The sequence below is a fragment of the Aedes albopictus genome, chromosome 2, assembly GCF_035046485.1.
Source record: "Aedes albopictus strain Foshan chromosome 2, AalbF5, whole genome shotgun sequence".
Taxonomy (NCBI): Eukaryota; Metazoa; Arthropoda; class Insecta; order Diptera; family Culicidae; genus Aedes; species Aedes albopictus.
The window spans coordinates 302,828,765-302,850,399 of NC_085137.1; the positions used below are offsets into that span (position 1 = coordinate 302,828,765).

Sequence of the window (21,635 nt, forward strand, 5' to 3'; positions counted from 1 at the left end):
TCACTTAATATTCACCTGAGATTCACTATCACGGAATAACAACAACAACCTATCAATTTTCGACAACCCGCGTTTGGCAATATGGCCGACTACTTGTTCTACAGAAAATCGGTAAAAATCGCAGTGTACGGTGAAAATTTTGATGTTCACCGAACCGGAATGTAAAAATTTCACAGAATTCGGTAATTGGTTTGCTTCACAAAATTTTCGGTGAAATTTTGACAGTTGGATTGGAAAACCTTGAATTTCACAGAAAGATCTGTAAAAATATATTTTACCGTTTTTATTCGGTGAAATCTTTCACAGAATTCTGCGATATATTCTTAGTGTGTAGGTTTTTAAAATCGGACGCAAATTGACGAAGATATGGGCATAAAAAAATGACATGTTTTTGAGGGGTGACACCAAACTTTTGAGCGGGAGTGTATGTGTTAAATGTTCATCTAACCATGTGCGACTGTGGAATAGAGTTCTGTTCTAGGCCTGCTGCCGACGGAGATAGTCGAGTGACTCCGCAGTTTGAAGGAATAGAAGTGCCCGTCTAGCAAATTGGGAGTCGTGAGTTCGAGTCTCACCGGAGTACGTGGATTTCTTTTCATAATTCAAATCTCAATTTGTTCATCGAGCACATGTAATTCTGTTGTGAACATGGATGCCAAAGAATTTTCAACAGTGTAATTTCCCACATGGCATGGTTAGCCAAAGCAAAATCAAGAAATTGACACTCATGCTTTTGTTACCATGATAATCACAACAGTGAGCCGCAGTTGAGTGATAAGCATCCCAGCTGTGAATCATAAGGCCGTAGGTTCGATGCTGGATGTTGGCATTTTTTCAAGGAAATGGTTGACAAATCTTGTCTGCCACTGTTTTGATCTTGTAATATCTTAACGAGCTATTATTGAGCACTTCTCCATACTAGATTTTGAAATTATTTCTGCTGTTTTACCTCTTATCTCAATCAAACCAATATCAGTTTTTGTTATTCAGTAATTCAATTATTAATAGTTGAATGTGTTATTCGTTAGATTTTCTCACCTACTCGAGTACCCAAACTTTTGAGTGCTGCATTTGTTATCCAAAAGGTATTTAATAACAAAGTAATAACATTTTTTGTTATTAAATTGCCCATTTGTTCGACAGCTCCATGATGCAATAGCAAAACATATTCTTCAGCTATTTCACTGCTAAATCAAGAAATACCACAACAATACCAAAATCTGCTAAAATACCTTCAATTGTTATTGTGATGTTCTCATAACATTTTGTAGAATAATAATTTTATGTATTAGCGCACAGGTTGTTCTTTGTATGGTATTTGTAAGGTATTCCCTTTTGCTCGGGATATGGTGAAATATACGATTTTGGGCTTTTTGACCGCAAGCCATTAAGCATGGAAATATATTTTTTTTAAGCAATCAAAAGGTATATTGGTCAATTAACATCTACAGGGGATACTCAAAATAACTGGGACAGATAAAATTTTCACTTTTCAAAAAATGTGCAACTCGCTGTAACTTTTCGAAAAGGGCATCAAATGCTCCCAAATTTTTACTGTAAGTTCATCAACTAGTTGGGTATTAGTGGTTCAAATTTGGAAAAGATCGAAGTTATAAAGATTCCAGGGAAAGGTATAATTATCCGATAGCCAACTTTGAGCTGTTATATCTTCGGATTCAATGAACCGAATGCAATGAAATTTTGATCATTAATGACTAATAGAATGAACTTTGAGAAACAGTTGACTAAATTTGAAATTATTAATAAGAAAAAAAAAAAAGTTATAGCGATTTCAATTATTATATGTTTTTTTTAGTAAATTTAGATTTTTCATATGCATCCCATTACTTTTTCAATTTAATACCGGCTATTTGGTTGCTTTCCTTTGAAACATAATTATATTCAATTCAATTAGAGGGAATTTTAATGAACTATAATAACTATCTCAAATTTTGAAACGATGATGAAGTTTTGGATAAATTGGTGTTATATTAGAAAAATAATCTAATCGTTATAATTTTCTTTCGTTTGAAAAATTTTAAGTTTAGTCAAAAGTTTTTAATAGTTCATTACACAGCGTAACAAAAATTAACTTTTTGTCTGTCTCAAGAGCAAACTTATGTGTCTCCGAAGGATTTTGGGCCGCTGAATACGAATCCGGGCTCAGATTAGCTCTAATACGTCACAATTTTGAGGTATACCTCAATTTATAGGGCAAAACATCTAAATTAACGACTCATGCAAAATATTTGGTTTTACCAAATCGAATTTGATAGTTTAGAACCTTTATAACTTCGTGTAGAATAGCCCGTTTTTTTCCAAATTTTGACTACTGATACACAACTAGTTGATGAACTCACAGTAAAAATTTGAGAATATTTGATGCCCTTGTCGAAAACTTACAGCGAGTTGAACATTTTTTCAAAAGTGAAAATTTTACCTGACCCAGTTATTTTGAGTAGGGTTTGAGTACTAGTAGTTGACCCCCTGGCATCGACATTTACTTCTGCGGGTTTTTAGCCATGTTTCGTCAGTGGACTGTTCCAAAGTGGAATTTTATGACAAGTTTTATGTCCCCTCTTTTTGTTAAGATCGTCAAACATACAACAATAACACATTATTCCAGTGAAATACGCATTTGAAAATATGCATCGATGTTGCCTATAGTGGACCCCCCATTTGATTTCCATGTTATTTGTCATGCTGCCGACGGAGCCTATAGTGGACCCTCCCGAATGTGCCCTATAGTGGACCCTTTTGAGTGTTTACATTCATTAAATAGTTAAAATAATCGATTTTTGTGACCACTTGGCAATTTGTTTGTCAGGAACACCTGTGGAACATCGTAATTGATGTTCCTCCGGTGGAAGTAGCCTCGAATAAGTTGATTTGGGCATTCATATTTGAGTTTTTCTGTAGGGGGTCCACTATAGGCGCAAGGTCCACTACTAGCACACAACCCTTATCCCCTGTAAATTAACGACTCATGCAAAACAATGTTGCGCTGTAATTTTGATAATTTGCAACATAGTTTTAGCTTATTTTGTCTTACTTTCATAATTTATCAATTTATAAATTATTTATTTATTATTTATCATGGTCAAAGCTCGAAATAAAGGTTGTATTTTGATTATATTTACCAGATGTTGTCTAAACATATATTCGGTGTCCAAAATTGATTTTCTACTGGTGATATTTACTCACGTAACTCCTTCGAAAAAAGTAAATCAATATAGCGCTGTCCTTAGCCTGTTCAGAATACATGATTAATCTATTTTTCTTTTGAACGATTTGTTTAAAATACACTACATATACCGTATTCAACCAGAGGTTGCACAGACTGAATGATCACTAACATTAGACAACGGACGACACACGAAACAGTGGAGAATTTTCCGTTTGACGAAAAATTTTCATTGACTGAATTTTCATTGCGGGAATTGAACCCACACTCCGAGGTTTACGAAACGGCCAGACGACTGACGCCCCTAACCGCACGGCAACGAAGCAAACACATTTTTCTACTGCCAATCAGTATAACCACAGACACACAGACGTAACACTTCGAACATTTTTCGATTTAAATCAAAGTTACGGGAACCTAGTATATGTAACTGCCAATGAACTAAATCGATCATGTTGTTCATGACACAGTATCGCAAGCTGCTATCACACAATCTAGCTGTGTCTATGACCTACCGTTGTCATTGCGTAAATAACCGCCGCATGTTGTAAGGTACACCGGGGCAAGTTGAAACGGGTGGGGCAAGATGAAACAGCGAGTTAACACAATGTTTTCTAATGATGATAAACAGTTCGATCGCCATAACACATAGTTTTTGATTCCAACAATCTTTTAGCGAAGGAAAAATTTTCAAATTGTATTGAAAGAAAAAACTTCGTGTTTCATCTTTCCCCACCCGTTTCAACTTGCCCCGGTGTACCTTACCTGATGTTGGTCTAGGCAGAGCAAAATCCAGCATCATCCATACATTGAATCACTGGAAGCTGGCCACGAATGACATTAATGATAATCAATTCAAAACCAGATCAAAAAGCATCTCGTTTGATACGCATATGGTGATGGTGCACTCTGAGTGGTGGATCACGGTTTTTTGTACACTAGTAGGGGCATCTGGGGTAATACGCACTGTCGAGGCAAAATGCACCCCCTTTGTTTTTCAGGGATTTTCGGTTTTAGAGCTTTGAAACCTTATCAGTCTAATAGAACGTCTTAATAAATGAGCATCTGGAAAATTTTACATATCTGCGTTACGTAATTAGTGAGAAAAATGAATAAAATTGAAAAGCACGATTCTGATGTAATTTTCCCGATCGTTTGTCGAATGATTTGATGGTGAAAATCGACCAAACATCTAATGCTGTTGTGTTTATTCAGTTCATTGAGGGCAATGCTAAGCATAGGAAAAATAACTTAAACAGTAATCTACGTAAATTATATGTTTTAAACTATTTATTTTTACTGCCCATATTCGCATAGTTGACGTAACCACCATTGACAACGTCAGCATACACAAGCTAATATCTGACGCATCTGTGTATATGTGACCAGTTTTATTGAAAACAACACAAGATCTAACCTTTAGTTAGATGTAAACGTGAAAACAAATTTTAAATTTTGAATTATCCATTGCCAAAATTTCCTAAGCGTGTTGAAAACTACAGTGGCGCTTACGTCAACTATGCGAATATGGGCAGTTTAGCTATTGATTGGGGCAATATGCACTCCATTGGTTGGGGCAAAACGCACCTATAGAAAACAAGCTGTAATCATATCTATGAGTGCTCTGTAAGTAATCGCAAACAAAATTGAGCTATTGTTTGTCTTAAAACCTTATAAAACATGCATTTTGTCTAAGAAGTAAAAAGATTTCTAAACTCGACGGTGCATCTTGCCTCAATGTTGTGGTGCGTCTTGCCCCTTTGTTTGAGTGCATCCTGCCCCATTGTTGTAGTGCATTCTGCCCCGCATAAACATACGAAGCCGTAATGTTAGTCTTTACAAAAAACGTTATTTTCAAGAGCTGAACTGTATTAAAGCTGAAATTTTGTTTGGTTTCTCTTAGAATGAAAGTATATGCAATGAATGCATGCATTAAACCAATAAATTATGGCCTTTTTATATGCATTTGGACGCATCTTCCCTAAGTGGTGCGTATTACCCCAGAATCCCCTATGCTACCTCCACAACGGTGAGGCATATGCGACCACCGAGAGTTTAACGGCGACGACCTGGATTCTAATTACATGCTAAGTATGACGAGAACAATTTGTCGGATATTTGCAGACGCCCCCGTTTCCCCATTCAATGTTTCGACTATGATATAGTGGCACTATATGTAAGTCATCGAACCATCGATAATTGTGAATTGTTACGCGTGCAAATGTAGTACGATTACCCACCAAAACGTAGTCTATTTGGACAATCACCGGTAGTGGCAATTTTCCATACGTACAATTGTAAAATGATGCGACTTTGGAAAGGAACATTGATAAAACAGTATTTTTTCTTGGAAATCATATTTTAGGAAAATTACAGATGAAATGAGAAGTCAAAAGTGATAACATATGAATTCAGTAGCTTTTGCTTTACCTACTTTAGTAATGAGTGGAGCAAATGTGTTGTGATGATTGCAGCACATGCATTTCACGCCGAAAACGTGGGATCAAATCTCACTCCAGACAGACTCACAAAATCTCTTGTGGAAAGAAAGTTAAGCCGTTGTTCCCAGAGAAAACTTAAATTTCGTTAATGAGAAAATATAATACAAATATTATTCATTGAGCGCATTCGTAGCAATACCAAGATGTACGATTCAATGTAAACCAAACTTACGGTGCTATGGCAGTTGGTTCAATTTTTAACGCTCATTCAAATTTCGTTGACGCTGACAAATATTTTCATTTTTATCTATCACCACGCTTTCGGCTGACTTCTATATCATCCCAGCAGCTATGGCCGGGGATGACGAAGGTGAGAACATTTTCATTCTATGCTTTCATACACCCGTACGTTGACTTTGAAATTAAAAGTGCGAAAGGAAAAGCTGCTCACCCAACAGAAAAACCGTTTTTAAAACAATGCCATTTGAATAATTCGAATGTCAAAGACTCCAATTCGTCACAGTTTGTGGTGCGTCGGATTCGGTGGATGAGATACCTAATGATTGTTTTTTTTTTTTTTATGGAAATAAGTAAACAACTCAGAACATTTGAAACATCATCAAAACGACAACAGTCCGTTGTTTAAAAAGAATGCGCCGTATCATTATTTCGAGTATAACTGCGTTTAAGCTTCTTGCGTTAAAAATTTCAACATGTGTTGACGATAGTAAACTTAAAACCAGTGTTGCGAATACTCACTTGCAAGAGTGATACTCACTTACTTCTATCTCAGTTCAGAAGCATGCTATCAAGAAATGATGTTTGAAGGGCTTTTAGATTGCAGTTGAATCTAAAAGTTTTTCGAATAAAGTAAAGGTCGCAAACGCATACCAAAGTTGTGAGAGAGCTGTGAGTACGAGGTGAGTAAAATTCGTGTAATTTATACTCACCTTGTGCTCACAGCTCTCTCACGGTTTTTTGTATGCGTCTGCGACCTTTACTTTATTCGGCAAACTTTTAGATTAAACTACAATCAGAGAAGAGAAGGGCATCTTAGAACAAACCAACCACACGAAAAGTGATAAATTTTTGGCGTGAGAAATCCACTCGATTTGTTTTGTTTCTGCCCATTTCGTTTCCATCGTGTATAAACGTCAAAACAACAACATGGCTCAAAGTATATTGATTACTTTCAGGTATAGTCAAAATTAATTAATAGATGACGTCATATCGATGATTAATTCTCTTATTTTTCGAAATTGTGTTTCATTAAGAGCATATCCCAACTAACAATTACTCATTTTACAAGCACCTTTACGACGAATTGATTCAGCATGATGCTGAATAACATTTGGATAATTTTCAGGCACAACCTTTGTTCGGGTTTTGTTCACACAAATTTGGAGAAACTATAAAGCATAGTGTTGTGTACCAACTGAACTGTTTGATGTTAAATCGTTTTACAACTATATATTAAAGCTGTTATTCAGCTTTAGCAAAAAATGATTAAAAATTAAAAAAAATGCAAAAATTTTCAATTTCTACGAGAGTTTATGAACTTAATGATGTGAACAAATATTGTGGAATAATAACTACACATAAATTTACCTAAATCCAGATTCGAACTCGAGACCCGTCGATTACGAGCCACATGCCTTCCTATCTGCGCCATCCTAGAGATGATGAATTGCAGCGCTCAAATCAAAACATAAACTTTCCGGGGTTTAATAATGATCAGACTTCGACTCCCATTCAGCAGTGGTGAATTAGCACAACATTATGGTTAACAACTGAACAACAGATTAGTTCAGCTGTTGTTCAGTAAAAACCACGTGTTTTTCATCATGTACTCTGAGTTGAAGTATGATGAAACGAAAGCGCTTATTTGACTTGTGAAAAACACATTATACAGATACATGTGCTAATTTTTACATCAACTTAACAATAAGCAGAAAAAAGTCTTGTTAAACTATGTTGTAAAGGAATTACTACGAGTCGAATAAAAATCTTATTGAACGCTTGAAAAATGTTTTTAATTATCATTGTTGTTACCAATACGAAAAGTTGAACATTGGCTACCTTTTCAATTGAAATAGCATTTGTACAGTAATGTGTACAGCATAATTTTAGTTCAGCTATAATTACTATTATAAAGCAACAATTCAGCATGCATGCTTGTTTGCGGCTGGTGATTGTTAGTTGGGATCAATTGTTGTTTGGACCACTATTGCATTAACATGGTAGACGTTCCAAAGATGTTTTTTGCAATTTAAAGCATAATGATTGTGTTTTACCAATTTTTCTTAATTATCATAAAGATATTATATATTCCCACCACTATTGTATTGTCGTCGCGGTTGAAACCCGAAGTTTGCGCACACCCGACAATCGAATTATCTCAATATCCATACGTGAAACCTAACGTCGGACGTAGTGCGCTGGACAGCGGACCTGGCCCTCTATCCAGCGCACTATGCCCGACGTACGTCCGACACACGGTTTAGGAGAAAAATCGATTTTCGCGTGTCAAAATTTCCGATTTCCAACTTCACGAACAATATCGCGTACTCTATTTACGGTTTTAAGAGATAAGCTACTTTGACTGTGTCCCCGAAATACATTCTAGTTAAACACAATCTTTTTGCGAAACAGTTTTGGAGTTGGTTTACCTGCCTTCGAAATACTTTGCTCTTTCGTGTCAACACAGTTGAAATTTTCCGTGTAAAAAGTGTGGTTTCAACCAATAGAGGTAATAAACTATAGAGGAAGAATGTCGCTGGCGTCGCTGCCGAAACATCTCTTGCTGGCGGAGATAGGCCGGGCTATAAGTGTCAAAGCGAAAAAGTATGCAGTTTGACAGATAGATACCCGACATGTTTGCGAGCGAGAACAAAGGGAACAGCAGCGACATTCGTCCTCTATAGTTTATTAACTCTATTTTTCAACCGCTAGGTGTCGCGACCAACAGCATGCAATATTTATCAATTTCTGACCCCGGAGAGGGCCTTCTCTTCTCTGCTACAATCTAAAAGCCCTTCAAACATCATTTTTGATAGCATGCTTCTGGACTGAGATAGAAGCAAGTGAGTATAACTTTTCGCAAGTGAGTATTCCCAACACTGCTTAAAACTCAATAATTTAAATGAAGGACAAGCTCACGAAATTGAATGTTTTATTCAACTAAAATCAATTTAAACACAAAAATTATCATAGAGACAGAAACATACTAACTGTCGAATTTGATCACCCGCGACCGTTTTTATCCAGCACGCGGGAGGCAATGAGCTGAGAATAAACATCTACAATTTGGTTTTACTATTTTGCTATTGACCGGAGCAATCGAACTTTCACAGGTTTGGGACTAACTAAGAACTACAGGGGATAGTCGAATTAATTGGGACAGATAAAATTTTCTCTTTAAAAGAAAGTTCAACTAGCTGTAACTTTTCGAAAAGGGCATCAAATATTCTCATTTTTTTACTGTAAGTTCATCATCTAGTTGTGTATATCAGTGGTCCAAATTTGGAAAAGGGATATTCTACACGAAGTTAGACAGATTCTAGAAAAAGGTATAATTATTCAATAGCCAACTTTGAGCTGTTATATCTCCGGATTCATAAAACCGAATGCAATGAAATTTTGATCATTAATGACTAATATAATGAGCTATTAAAAACTTTTGACTAAATTTAAAGTTCTTAACACGAAAGAAAATTATAACGATTAGACTATTTTTCTAATATAACACAAATTTATTCAAAACTTCATCGTTTCAAAATTTGATATGGTTGTTATTGACACATTCTACCGTGACGTTACAACGTTTTGACGCATTTTGGCCAGATTTTTCACTATAACTCGTAATAGGACAGATCGGTGAATTACTAGATTTGTAGTAATGAGCGGAATTTTAGTATGGTGAGAAGGTCAATTCTCCGTTTCTGCAATAAAATAGTGCAAAAAGCGTGGGTATTATGATTCCTTGTCTAATTTGATGCTGCTTGAGCAATACTTTGGGCAACAATGTTGTTGTTTTCTCCATTTCTTGCAACATAAACAACATAGTTATCCAAAGTTTTGCTCAAACAGCATCAAATTAGGCAATGAATAATAATACCCACGCTTTCTGCACCATTTCATTGCAGAAACGGAGAATTGACCTTCTCACCATACTAAAATTCAGCACATTACTACAAATCTAGTATTACATCGAACGTGCCCCATTCCGACCGTAAACCATCAAATATTATTGCATATTTTGATTCCTTGTAAAATTTCCAATAAGTATGATCTGTTGAACAGTTGGTTTTCATCGGAAAAGTATGTTAAAAACGGAAATGAGTGGCGTGACGTTACATCGTTGTAACGCAGAGATGCCAGACATACAGATTTTTCTGTATTATACAAAATTTCGACCTTCTATACAGACCGATACAGATTTCTCCAAAAAGCATATCATTTTAGGTTATTTTTTATAAATTTAATGAAAATTTTATAACTTGCTGCTTAAACATTAAATAATTTCTATGAAAAATTTTATATTTTCACACATGTTTTAGAAAAAAAATACCATCAAAAATTAAAAACCGTCAAAAAGTATTTAATTTTTTTTAGTTTCTATTGAAATCTAGGACTCTCGGTGTCTGCTATACCCTTAAATACGGCGATACAGAAAAATCTGTATTCAGCCCAGGGCTGAAAATCTCTTTAATAAAGACAAAAAAAAAAAGATTTTTGATAAAATAATCTGGCATCTCTGTTGTAACGTCACGCTACTAATTTCCATTTTTAACATACTTTTCCAATGAAAACTAACTGTTCAACAGATCATACTTATTGGAAATTTTACAAGGAATCCGAATATGTAAAAAATATTAGAGGGTTTAAGGTCGAATTTACGAGTTATAGTGAAAAATCTGGCCAAAAAGGCGTCAACACGTTGTAACGTCACGGTAGAATGTGTCTATTATAGTTAATTTAAATTCCCTCTAATTGACTTGAATATTCAGGGGATAGTCAAAATAATTGGGACAGGTGAAATTCTCACTTATAAACAATGTTCAACTAACTGTAACTTTTCGAAAAAGGCATGAAATATCTATCAGTGATCCGAATTTGGAAAGGAACGGGCTATTATTCTACATAAATTCAGAAAGATTCTAGAAAACGATATAATTATTAGAAAGCCAATTTAGAGCTGTTATATCTCCAGATTCAGAGCACTTCCAGCCTTTTCCACAAGGCTAACTAGAGAACTCTGCTATTTATATAATTACCGTGAAGAAAATGCTTATCAAGAATTAGGCAACACCTCTGGTGATAAACCATTCAAGTGGTTCAACAAATACAATAAAAAATGGTGATTGTTTTCCAGAGACGGTGAAGAGCCTACAGCTGAACCAATCAAATATTTCCAAAAAAGCAAAACACGACAATTCTGGCGCTCGCTTGAGTAGGTCGAATCTGCATAGGAATTGCAGCAAACTTACGACGTATTCAAATCAAACACCAAAATTGTTTGTTGTATAGAAAGTGTAGTGCATGATTCGACGGCGACACTAAAACTAACGTACTGTACAACATATGCTTGTTTAACATACATAAAAGAAGGCCAGTTTTGGTTGTCGCAGTTAGAAAAATTGGGCACACCTTCCAAGATATATGCCTAAGCATTTGACTTTCACAATAAAATGAAAGCATGGAATGTAGTGAGCTCATTCATATTACCCCAAGTAACACAGCTTGTTCTATAATAGTTTAAAATACACGTTTTGTACTAGTTCTGTTGTATTTTTCTTGCATTATTTACGTTATATTGAACACTTATATATTCAAAACAGCGCAAAAAATGGCGGCTTATAAAACATCTTTCAGGTTATATAAGATGTATCCCAATACACTTGTAGTGCTAATAAATGCGTTCCATCCAGCTTTTATGTATTAATTAGCTCAAATCAAGTTAAATGTGTCAATAAAAAGCTTGTAAAATACTCTAATAATACAATTATATTCATTGGCTGTAATTATGTTACTTCAACGTTATATAACGGATGCACAACTGTTATATGACATGTCATATGCATAGGTTGTACTTAGGCTATATATAGTTAACACAACCTACGGGTATCATTTATTTTACAACCAATATTTATAGAAAATATTTGAAATGCGTACACTTAGCAGCAATTGGCAAAACAAAGGTGAAAACATACTCTTGCAAATTTGGAAAAACAAATAAAGTGATAAATGGAAATGGCCAAGCATGACATTTTGTTACCAATTTTTATTTAATTCATGAAATTACATTGTCAACACTCAATAGCAATAGAGACATTCCACTTGCGGTTTGAGATTTATGGTGAAACAGTGGTTTTTACTCATCCAAAATTCAACCGCCATAGCATTTAATTAAGAATTATAAGTTGAACCAACTAAATGGTACGGTTTGATGAAATCTTTTTCTCAATCCACACGTGAAGCAATATGGCAGCTCTTCAATGAGGCTAACAGTGTCGTTCAAATAAATTAAGATCAATTCTAATTTCTAACCAAGACAGAAATTTAAATTGATCTTAACCCACCAGCTCACTACTAGCTATGACTCAAGTAAGATTGAAAAATATGTAGTCATAACAAAAATAGTTTTCTTTAGTTCATAGAAAAAATCAAAAGAAATGTTCCAATTTGTTACATATTTTTATTTGTGTATACATATTTTTGACCGGTACTGTAATCTGAACAAAATACACAAAACATTTCTCAACATTTCCAGTGTTTGGGTTTGGAAATAAGTTGAGATTACGTTAAAATTGCATTCCCCTAGCAACTACACAACAGCTTGTGGAAGACAGTTTTAACAGCATTTATAATACATCAAAAATACATGTTTTCAACCAGGTTTTCAACCGAACTACACATTAGCAATATTTTTGTTTTGTGACGATCTTTACAACGTTAAAATAACTTACAACAGCTGTCAAAATATCAAAACAATGTCAACAGTAACCTCATTGTCGTTGCTTGTTGGTTGCGGTGGTCCGTCGGAGGATATAATAGTTATAGTTAACAGAGGACTCCGGATAGTCCATGATTACGAAGCCGTATATCAGATCGCTGAGACGGGTTCCCGGGGGATTTCAAACCAGCTGGAGGTCGAATGTGGGTAGTCATCAACAGCAGCTGCTATCCATACCGGCACTGCCGGAAATGTGAAATTGGTTCTCTTCGGTTAATTCCAGAAAACGGGATCACCAAAATCTTGCTACATGACAACTTATAGTTTGTTTTAGGAAGCTTGATATGACTGGAGGGGCCAAATAAACTCTGGCAGCTGCTGTAGTTTTGCGTAAATTGATCAGCTATTACAATATTTTCTTTGTTTGTGCGACGGAGCCCATATCGTAGGATTAGGATATACGATAAACGGATCTTCGATGGTAGCCCGACTAAGACGAATCACTGGTCGCAAGAAAAAAACACGGCATATGTGTGATTATTCTTGAAAACTTTACTGGTTCTTGAAACAAGCTGCCTTGAACCACTCACCGTGTATGCGCCTGTTAAGGACAGACTTGTTAGAATCCGAAAATGGCCGCCACAATGGCCGACTTTGACACGTACTCACGATTTCGAAAGCACAAATCTCTTCGTAAACAAAAGCAGCGCACCTGAGCTTCTTATTTTGAGCTTATTACAAGTGAGCAAGTACAGAATAATAAAATGCTCTGTTGTTTGAAGGTCACTTCTTGAGATATGTGCATCTGAAATTCTGATGAACTGCCAAAGCGGGATTTCATGACGTTTGTCCTTAAACGTAGAAGTGATCAGGATAAGCGTCCTAAAAATTCCCTAATCAATTACAGATATCTTCTTCTTGTTTTACTTTACAGCGTTGCGACATGATTGAATTACTTCGTGTGTCGGATTTTTTTGTTGTTTAATTGTAATACAAAAGTATTTTATGCGTTGTACCCCAAATGATATTTTTCGGTGCTGTTTGTTATCGCCTAACATATATAGAGCTAGATTCCAACACAAGATGTATTATGAATCGCTTATAATATACTTATAAAACATCTTTTGAAATTAATATATCTAAAGATGTTTTCTGTGTTACTTGGGACATCCCTCCATTGCTCCATAGTTAAGATGTTGGTACACAAAGTCAAATATTTATTTCATGAATCATATACTTTTGCATCAACACATTATAAAATTTCCTTTCATTTTTCCTTAATTTACATTTGAAAAGTGCTTATGAAAAATACTTGACAAGTTTTGAGGCTGGAAGTCACCTTTCTACAAAACATTTCGAGTTAGATTTGTGGAAGAAAAAATGAGATTTTTTCCATACCCCCTTTTATAAAGTTAGGTGAAGAATATTACAAACAAATAACACGAAAAATATTTTCAGATTGAAGCTCATACTTGTCGGCGTCGGTGGTGTAGTGGTAAGCGTGGTTGCCTCTCACCCCAGTCGGTCGGGGTTCAATTCCCGTCGACGCCGATGGGATTTTCTGAGACATAAAATCCGTGATCACGCCTTCCCTCGGATAGGAAGTAAAGCCGTAGGTCCCGGCCCATGTGTTGATGGGTTCGATATGTAGGGTCCTCAGGTGTGGTGGCTGTCTCCCTGGGGCGTCGGAATTTAAGGCTTAGCTCCTAGACCCAGCCGACGTAAAACACAACTGGCGCCGAACGGTGCTAGTTGGCCAGAAAAGAAGAAGCTCATACTTGAGCAAAATTTTAAATGAATTGAAAAAGGCTGCGTCTACGCAATTCGTGCGTTGAGCTAGAAATGCTCTATATTGGATGCAAACTATTTATGTACATATGTTTTATTGTTGATACAAGTTTTAGATCTATTTAGTAAAAGTTTTTTTTAAATATAATTGAAGGGGTTTACATTCCTTTTTCAGATGCGCACATTCCTTCTGATTCAGAATGTTTATCATTTCGATCTGAGGCCATATTTTTGTCTGAAGCTCAATGCCGAACCATTCGCCAAACTGCGCCTAATTAATACTTTTGACTGCTAAGATGGCTTTAATGAAATTAGTGTCGTCTTATTGCACCTTCAGAAATAAATATTGCCCCAAATCACTCAAGCTACTATACCTTAATATATGCAGATGATTGTCTCTTTCTCAGTCATAAAACCCCACACAAAGAGCTACTAGGTCCATCTTAACCTGCTCCCATAATGTAGAGCAAACAAGTAACGATTTTCGAGTGATAGCATCTGTCTTCTAGCAGTGTGGCATGAAAAACTTCTGGTATAAAAGTGCCAAAGTTGAATTTTGTTCATTCCATCTTCGGTGTTACATAACGCAAAAAAGCGAAAACAAATCTCCGGCGGAGGTGACGGTTTGCAATGTAGATAGACTACACCACAATGTCTGTCATGCTTGCGAGATTTTCGTAGTGGAACCCGTGGAACCATTAAGTTGGTCTATGCGCGCTATCTCAGAACCATGGCACGTTGGTTTCGCGGTTTTAATGATCTAAATGTGCGGGCGCGAGAAACGTTGTTGCACAAATGGCCATTCTTCTTTAAGCTTTCGCATCTTTTCGGGTGCATCAGATGGGTCCAATTAATGATCTGATACGACCAAGTTTGCTTTGCTAGTATCAATTATAAGAAGGTAGTGTCATTGAAATTATTCGAATCAGGACTACTAAATGGGGAAATCTATGCAAGATCAAAGAAGATATTTCAACCATTTTTTTAACTACTTTGCATAAAGGCCTTTGCTAGACACCCATTATTTTTGTTTGTCTATTTTTTAAATCTTTGCATCTCATTAAGGTATTACATTAATCAACTTCAAACTATGCGTTATGTGTATAGTTTCACCTAGTTCAACCATCCCAGTTATGTTTCTCTTTGCCATGGTTTTGTTTTTGAAACCTGTTAAACTGAATGTTGGCCTCAAATCTTTCCCAACCAAGCTGAAATAAACGTCTAAGTTTCAGGAAATTTGTCCGACTTCCCAAGTAACACAGCTTGTTCTATAATAGTTTAAAATACACGTTTTGTACTAGTTCTGTTGTATTTTTCTTGCATTATTTACGTTATATTGAACACTTATATATTCAAAACAGCGCAAAAAATGGCGGCTTATAAAACATCTTTCAGGTTATATAAGATGTATCCCAATACACTTGTAGTGCTAATAAATGCGTTCCATCCAGCTTTTATGTATTAATTAGCTCAAATCAAGTTAAATGTGTCAATAAAAAGCTTGTAAAATACTCTAATAATACAATTATATTCATTGGCTGTAATTATGTTACTTCAACGTTATATAACGGATGCACAACTGTTATATGACATGTCATATGCATAGGTTGTACTTAGGCTATATATAGTTAACACAACCTACGGGTATCATTTATTTTACAACCAATATTTATAGAAAATATTTGAAATGCGTACACTTAGCAGCAATTGGCAAAACAAAGGTGAAAACATACTCTTGCAAATTTGGAAAAACAAATAAAGTGATAAATGGAAATGGCCAAGCATGACATTTTGTTACCAATTTTTATTTAATTCATGAAATTACATTGTCAACACTCAATAGCAATAGAGACATTCCACTTGCGGTTTGAGATTTATGGTGAAACAGTGGTTTTTACTCATCCAAAATTCAACCGCCATAGCATTTAATTAAGAATTATAAGTTGAACCAACTAAATGGTACGGTTTGATGAAATCTTTTTCTCAATCCACACGTGAAGCAATATGGCAGCTCTTTAATGAGGCTAACAGTGTCGTTCAAATAAATTAAGATCAATTCTAATTTCTAACCAAGACAGAAATTTAAATTGATCTTAACCCGCCAGCTCACTACTAGCTATGACTCAAGTAAGATTGAAAAATATGTAGTCATAACAAAAATAGTTTTCTTTAGTTCATAGAAAAAATCAAAAGAAATGTTCCAATTTGTTACATATTTTTATTTGTGTATACATATTTTTGACCGGTACTGTAATCTGAACAAAATACACAAAACATTTCTCAACATTTCCAGTGTTTGGGTTTGGAAATAAGTTGAGATTACGTTAAAATTGCATTCCCCTAGCAACTACACAACAGCTTGTGGAAGACAGTTTTAACAGCATTTATAATACATCAAAAATACATGTTTTCAACCAGGTTTTCAACCGAACTACACATTAGCAATATTTTTGTTTTGTGACGATCTTTACAACGTTAAAATAACTTATATACAACTACATTCTTTACGACACAACAGCTGTCAAAATATCAAAACAATGTCAACAGTAACCTCATTGTCGTTGCTTGTTGGTTGCGGTGGTCCGTCGGAGGATATAATAGTTATAGTTAACAGAGGACTCCGGATAGTCCATGATTACGAAGCCGTATATCAGATCGCTGAGACGGGTTCCCGGGGGATTTCAAACCAGCTGGAGGTCGAATGTGGGTAGTCATCAACAGCAGCTGCTATCCATACCGGCACTGCCGGAAATGTGAAATTGGTTCTCTTCGGTTAATTCCAGAAAACGGGATCACCAAAATCTTGCTACATGACAACTTATAGTTTGTTTTAGGAAGCTTGATATGACTGGAGGGGCCAAATAAACTCTGGCAGCTGCTGTAGTTTTGCGTAAATTGATCAGCTATTACAATATTTTCTTTGTTTGTGCGACGGAGCCCATATCGTAGGATTAGGATATACGATAAACGGATCTTCGATGGTAGCCCGACTAAGACGAATCACTGGTCGCAAGAAAAAAACACGGCATATGTGTGATTATTCTTGAAAACTTTACTGGTTCTTGAAACAAGCTGCCTTGAACCACTCACCGTGTATGCGCCTGTTAAGGACAGACTTGTTAGAATCCGAAAATGGCCGCCACAATGGCCGACTTTGACACGTACTCACGATTTCGAAAGCACAAATCTCTTCGTAAACAAAAGCAGCGCACCTGAGCTTCTTATTTTGAGCTTATTACAAGTGAGCAAGTACAGAATAATAAAATGCTCTGTTGTTTGAAGGTCACTTCTTGAGATATGTGCATCTGAAATTCTGATGAACTGCCAAAGCGGGATTTCATGACGTTTGTCCTTAAACGTAGAAGTGATCAGGATAAGCGTCCTAAAAATTCCCTAATCAATTACAGATATCTTCTTCTTGTTTTACTTTACAGCGTTGCGACATGATTGAATTACTTCGTGTGTCGGATTTTTTTGTTGTTTAATTGTAATACAAAAGTATTTTATGCGTTGTACCCCAAATGATATTTTTCGGTGCTGTTTGTTATCGCCTAACATATATAGAGCTAGATTCCAACACAAGATGTATTATGAATCGCTTATAATATACTTATAAAACATCTTTTGAAATTAATATATCTAAAGATGTTTTCTGTGTTACTTGGGTTAAAACCCTCTTATGACGAAGAGAACAAACCTGCCGATAATACCCAAAGTCAACCTTATTACATTTTATTTGGGTCGTGTTAGAAATGCATATTTTAACCTACCTCAACTCTAGCTAAACTAATTATATAATAAGCTAATCGTAGCAATAGAATATCTATTTGTAGTAATTCTGGAAGACAACCGTTCCAGTATTTCAGTACCGTCATTGGGGGTGACAAAGGGTGTCAAAAAAGTTATTTGAAATATCACATCAAATATTGCGAACATCGAATCAAAACTTTTATGGTGTCATCCTCGTAGTTGCCAGAAGTTCCTGTAAAAAAATTGGTTTCTAGAGCTGTGGCTTCGTGGTCGTGCGGCTAAGGTCACCAAGCCTTTAGTCACATCGTGCTAAGGAGCGCGGGTTCGATTCCCGCCGCAGCTGTCAGGAAAAGTTTTCGGCTGTGCCACTGGGCGTTGCATGCTAGTCCGTTGTCTAGTGTCGTGCTTCCTTCAAAGAGCAAATAGCTCACTGGAAGCATTAAACGTGTCCGTGTCTTTTTAAATTAGTTAATTTTTGATAAATCATCGGAAGAAGCTTGAAAATAAGGCCTTTTTAAAATGTCACTTTTAAGGCTCGATGAAATATCACACTTTTTAGGTGTCTTGATACTTTCGAGAATCTCAAACTCAAATTAATCATATAACATATTATTGGTAAGTCCTTGACCAGAACTACATATATTGTAACTTGTTTTGTTGTCAATGCGGAACAAATTAGGTTCCCATGACCCATTCTCACCCTCTCGAAGAAGTTTTAAGAGAAATTAACGAACTCCAAATATTTTTTTATCATTTGTGCATTCATCACCAAAGTTCACATTCCAGTGACCAAAGGACTTTTTCATGCAACGAAGCAAATGATATTGAATAATGAATGTGGAGGCATGCATTTTTTGACCCATTCTCACCCCCAACGGCAGTATAGGAAATCATTACATAATACAAGTAGCCTAACACATTCCACACCCAAAACTGGATTATGTATTTACTAAGTGCTTTCCAGCACAGCAGTCGGAAATTAAATTAGCAGTTATAAGGTAAACTCCTTCCTCATAATTTCAAATTAGACCGTTTGATGGATGAAACACTGAAAACCATATATATTATGAGACTATAGATGTGATACTAAGATCACTGATAAGAAAACTTCTAAGTAACAAAGCTTGCTGAGTTGGATAAAAACGAAGAATGCTGAAAAAAACGAGATTTGCAATGAGTTACATACAAAGTTATATGCAATGATTTTTTCATTATACAACTCATTTAGGTTGCATAATGTTCATAGTGCAACTTAAATGAGCTATTTTTTATTATGCAACTCATTGCATTTGCATAACAAACCAGTTCGAAAAAAAAAATGCACAAAACATTTTATTCAATGATTTTTTCACAACTTATTTCAGTTGTAACGAGTTACCCGAGCAAAGTCTGACAGCAAATTGAAAACAAATTTTGATGTTGTGGATTTCCAAATTATCGTGATTCCGGTTGTTATCGTTTTGGTCGATTAAGGCCGCACGGAACGACGATTAATTTTTCCTATCTTTCTTCTCTTTGTAACAATTTGCCTCACGATGTTGAAGATGCAAATATCAATTTCCACTGCACTGACGTAGCTGAAACTTTAGTTGATTGTGCACCGCAAGTGAGCGAATGAACGATCAAATTTCTAGCCAATAATATGAAGTAGAAGTTGAGATTTGCTTCTTACTAACAACATAGCAATGGCGGACGATTCAACCACCGTCCCCGTTCGGCCTTAACGGTTAAAACATCAAAAATAAGAGCAGAAAATTTATTAAGCCGGGGCCCGTGGCGTAGTGGCTGCACTTTCACTTCATAAGTGGATGGTCATGGGTTCGATCCCAGCTACGGCACTTGCAATTTTTCGTCAGTTGCTCTTCCCCCCGAGAGCGGCTGACACCTGACCCTCTTCTGAGCATATGCTCTAACGGACCCGGAAACATGGATATCGGCTAAACGGCAACTCATAATGGACCCCCATGGAAAAGGAACAAGAGCCACACATCAACATCCTCGTGTTCATCATTCTACCATGGACAGTGTAGAAAAGTGACAGCAGCGCAAAAAGCAACCAGTTCGATGTAGTAGAATTAGAATAGAATACATTTAGGCGCTGTACAAAGTGTAAGTGCAGCTGCCAATTGGGACCGCTAACGCAGTGCCCTAGTGGACAAAAAGAGCTGTAAATTAGGTTAAGTGATTGAAGAACAAAAAAAATATATTGACAGCAAATTGAAAATAATTCTTGCTATCAGTGATAGCAAATTGATAACTGTATTTGCTTTCAGTGCGAGAAAAATTCAAAATCGTTAAATGTGAAGTTAAGTTAATCAATTAGATAAATCAACAATTGATATTAAAACATAAATGCGATAAGATTATTGCACTTATGCTACATCCTTAAAACTAGTATACCGTTATCTGGGGGGAATTGATCAGTGGGGTAAGGTTGATTATTATGAGCTCCACGTGCTTCAACCGCTGAAGATGCTTCTATTTTGTTTCAATGGATGAAATTTTACCATAAATCGATTATTCTTGAAGATTTTATGATGATTTGCATGCCAATGATATCAAAATTCTTCTAGAAATATCGATTTTTCCGGATATGTAATTAAGTTTTATGAAACATTGTCTATCAACATATCGCCTCCCTTCACCAACTCTTAAACCAAAGTCTAATAGCGAATTGAAAGCTAATTTTGATGTTGTGATGTTGTAAATTTTGATAACTCAGGTTGTTGTCATTTTAGTCATTTTAACGGTTAAAACGTCAAAAATGAGAGCAGAAAAATGTTCCTGTGACAGCAAATTAAAAATAATTCCTGCTATCGATGATAGCAAATTGATAACTGTATTTGTTAAATGTAGTACTGTAATTGTTAAATGTATAGTTTTTCGGTTCATATCAAATCATATATGCAAAAGTAAATAATATATTTCTAGAATTACTTAACATAGTAGATGACAGAAAACCGACAACAAGATTTGAAATTAAATTAAAAAAGATATACTGATATCAATTTGTTGCTGAATACAAATCATAATTTTGTTGTTCCTCGGGTGGTGGATCTTTTTTGTGCTGGTCACTGTGAATTGCCAGTTCATTACAACTTGTTCTTAATGAAAATCAGTTTCACTACTTTTTATTATGTGAGCCGACTCCCTGCTGTACATAGCTTCCCACCCCCGCTAGGCCAATTCATTCCCACTTTTTTAGCAACTTTTTTGATCTTATGGAACATCGAAAGTACGCAAAATTGGGCCTGAATATTTCAAAGAACAATACTGCATCATAAAAGCATTTGAAAAGAAATGAAAGAAAAGTTAATATTCGAATGAACAAAACAAATGCGTAACAGTAGCATAGTTTCTTCTGAAAACACAAAAAAACAGGTAAAATTAAAAAAAAAATATACGAATTACACAATATTGACAAAAAAAAGTTAATATATGGTTTATATCTTTAAAATCTTGCTTTTGGGGGCCCACTCTATCAGGGATGCCATATATACAGATTTATCTGTATTAT

General features: G+C 35.6%; 1 protein-coding gene across 2 annotated transcripts in view; it reads left to right on the forward strand.

Annotated features, from left to right (window-relative positions):
* Positions 1 to 21,635, forward strand: part of LOC115270244 (A disintegrin and metalloproteinase with thrombospondin motifs adt-1) — an 89,585-nt gene that overhangs the window by 10,880 nt on the left and 57,070 nt on the right. The gene's annotated exons all lie outside the window — the stretch shown is intronic.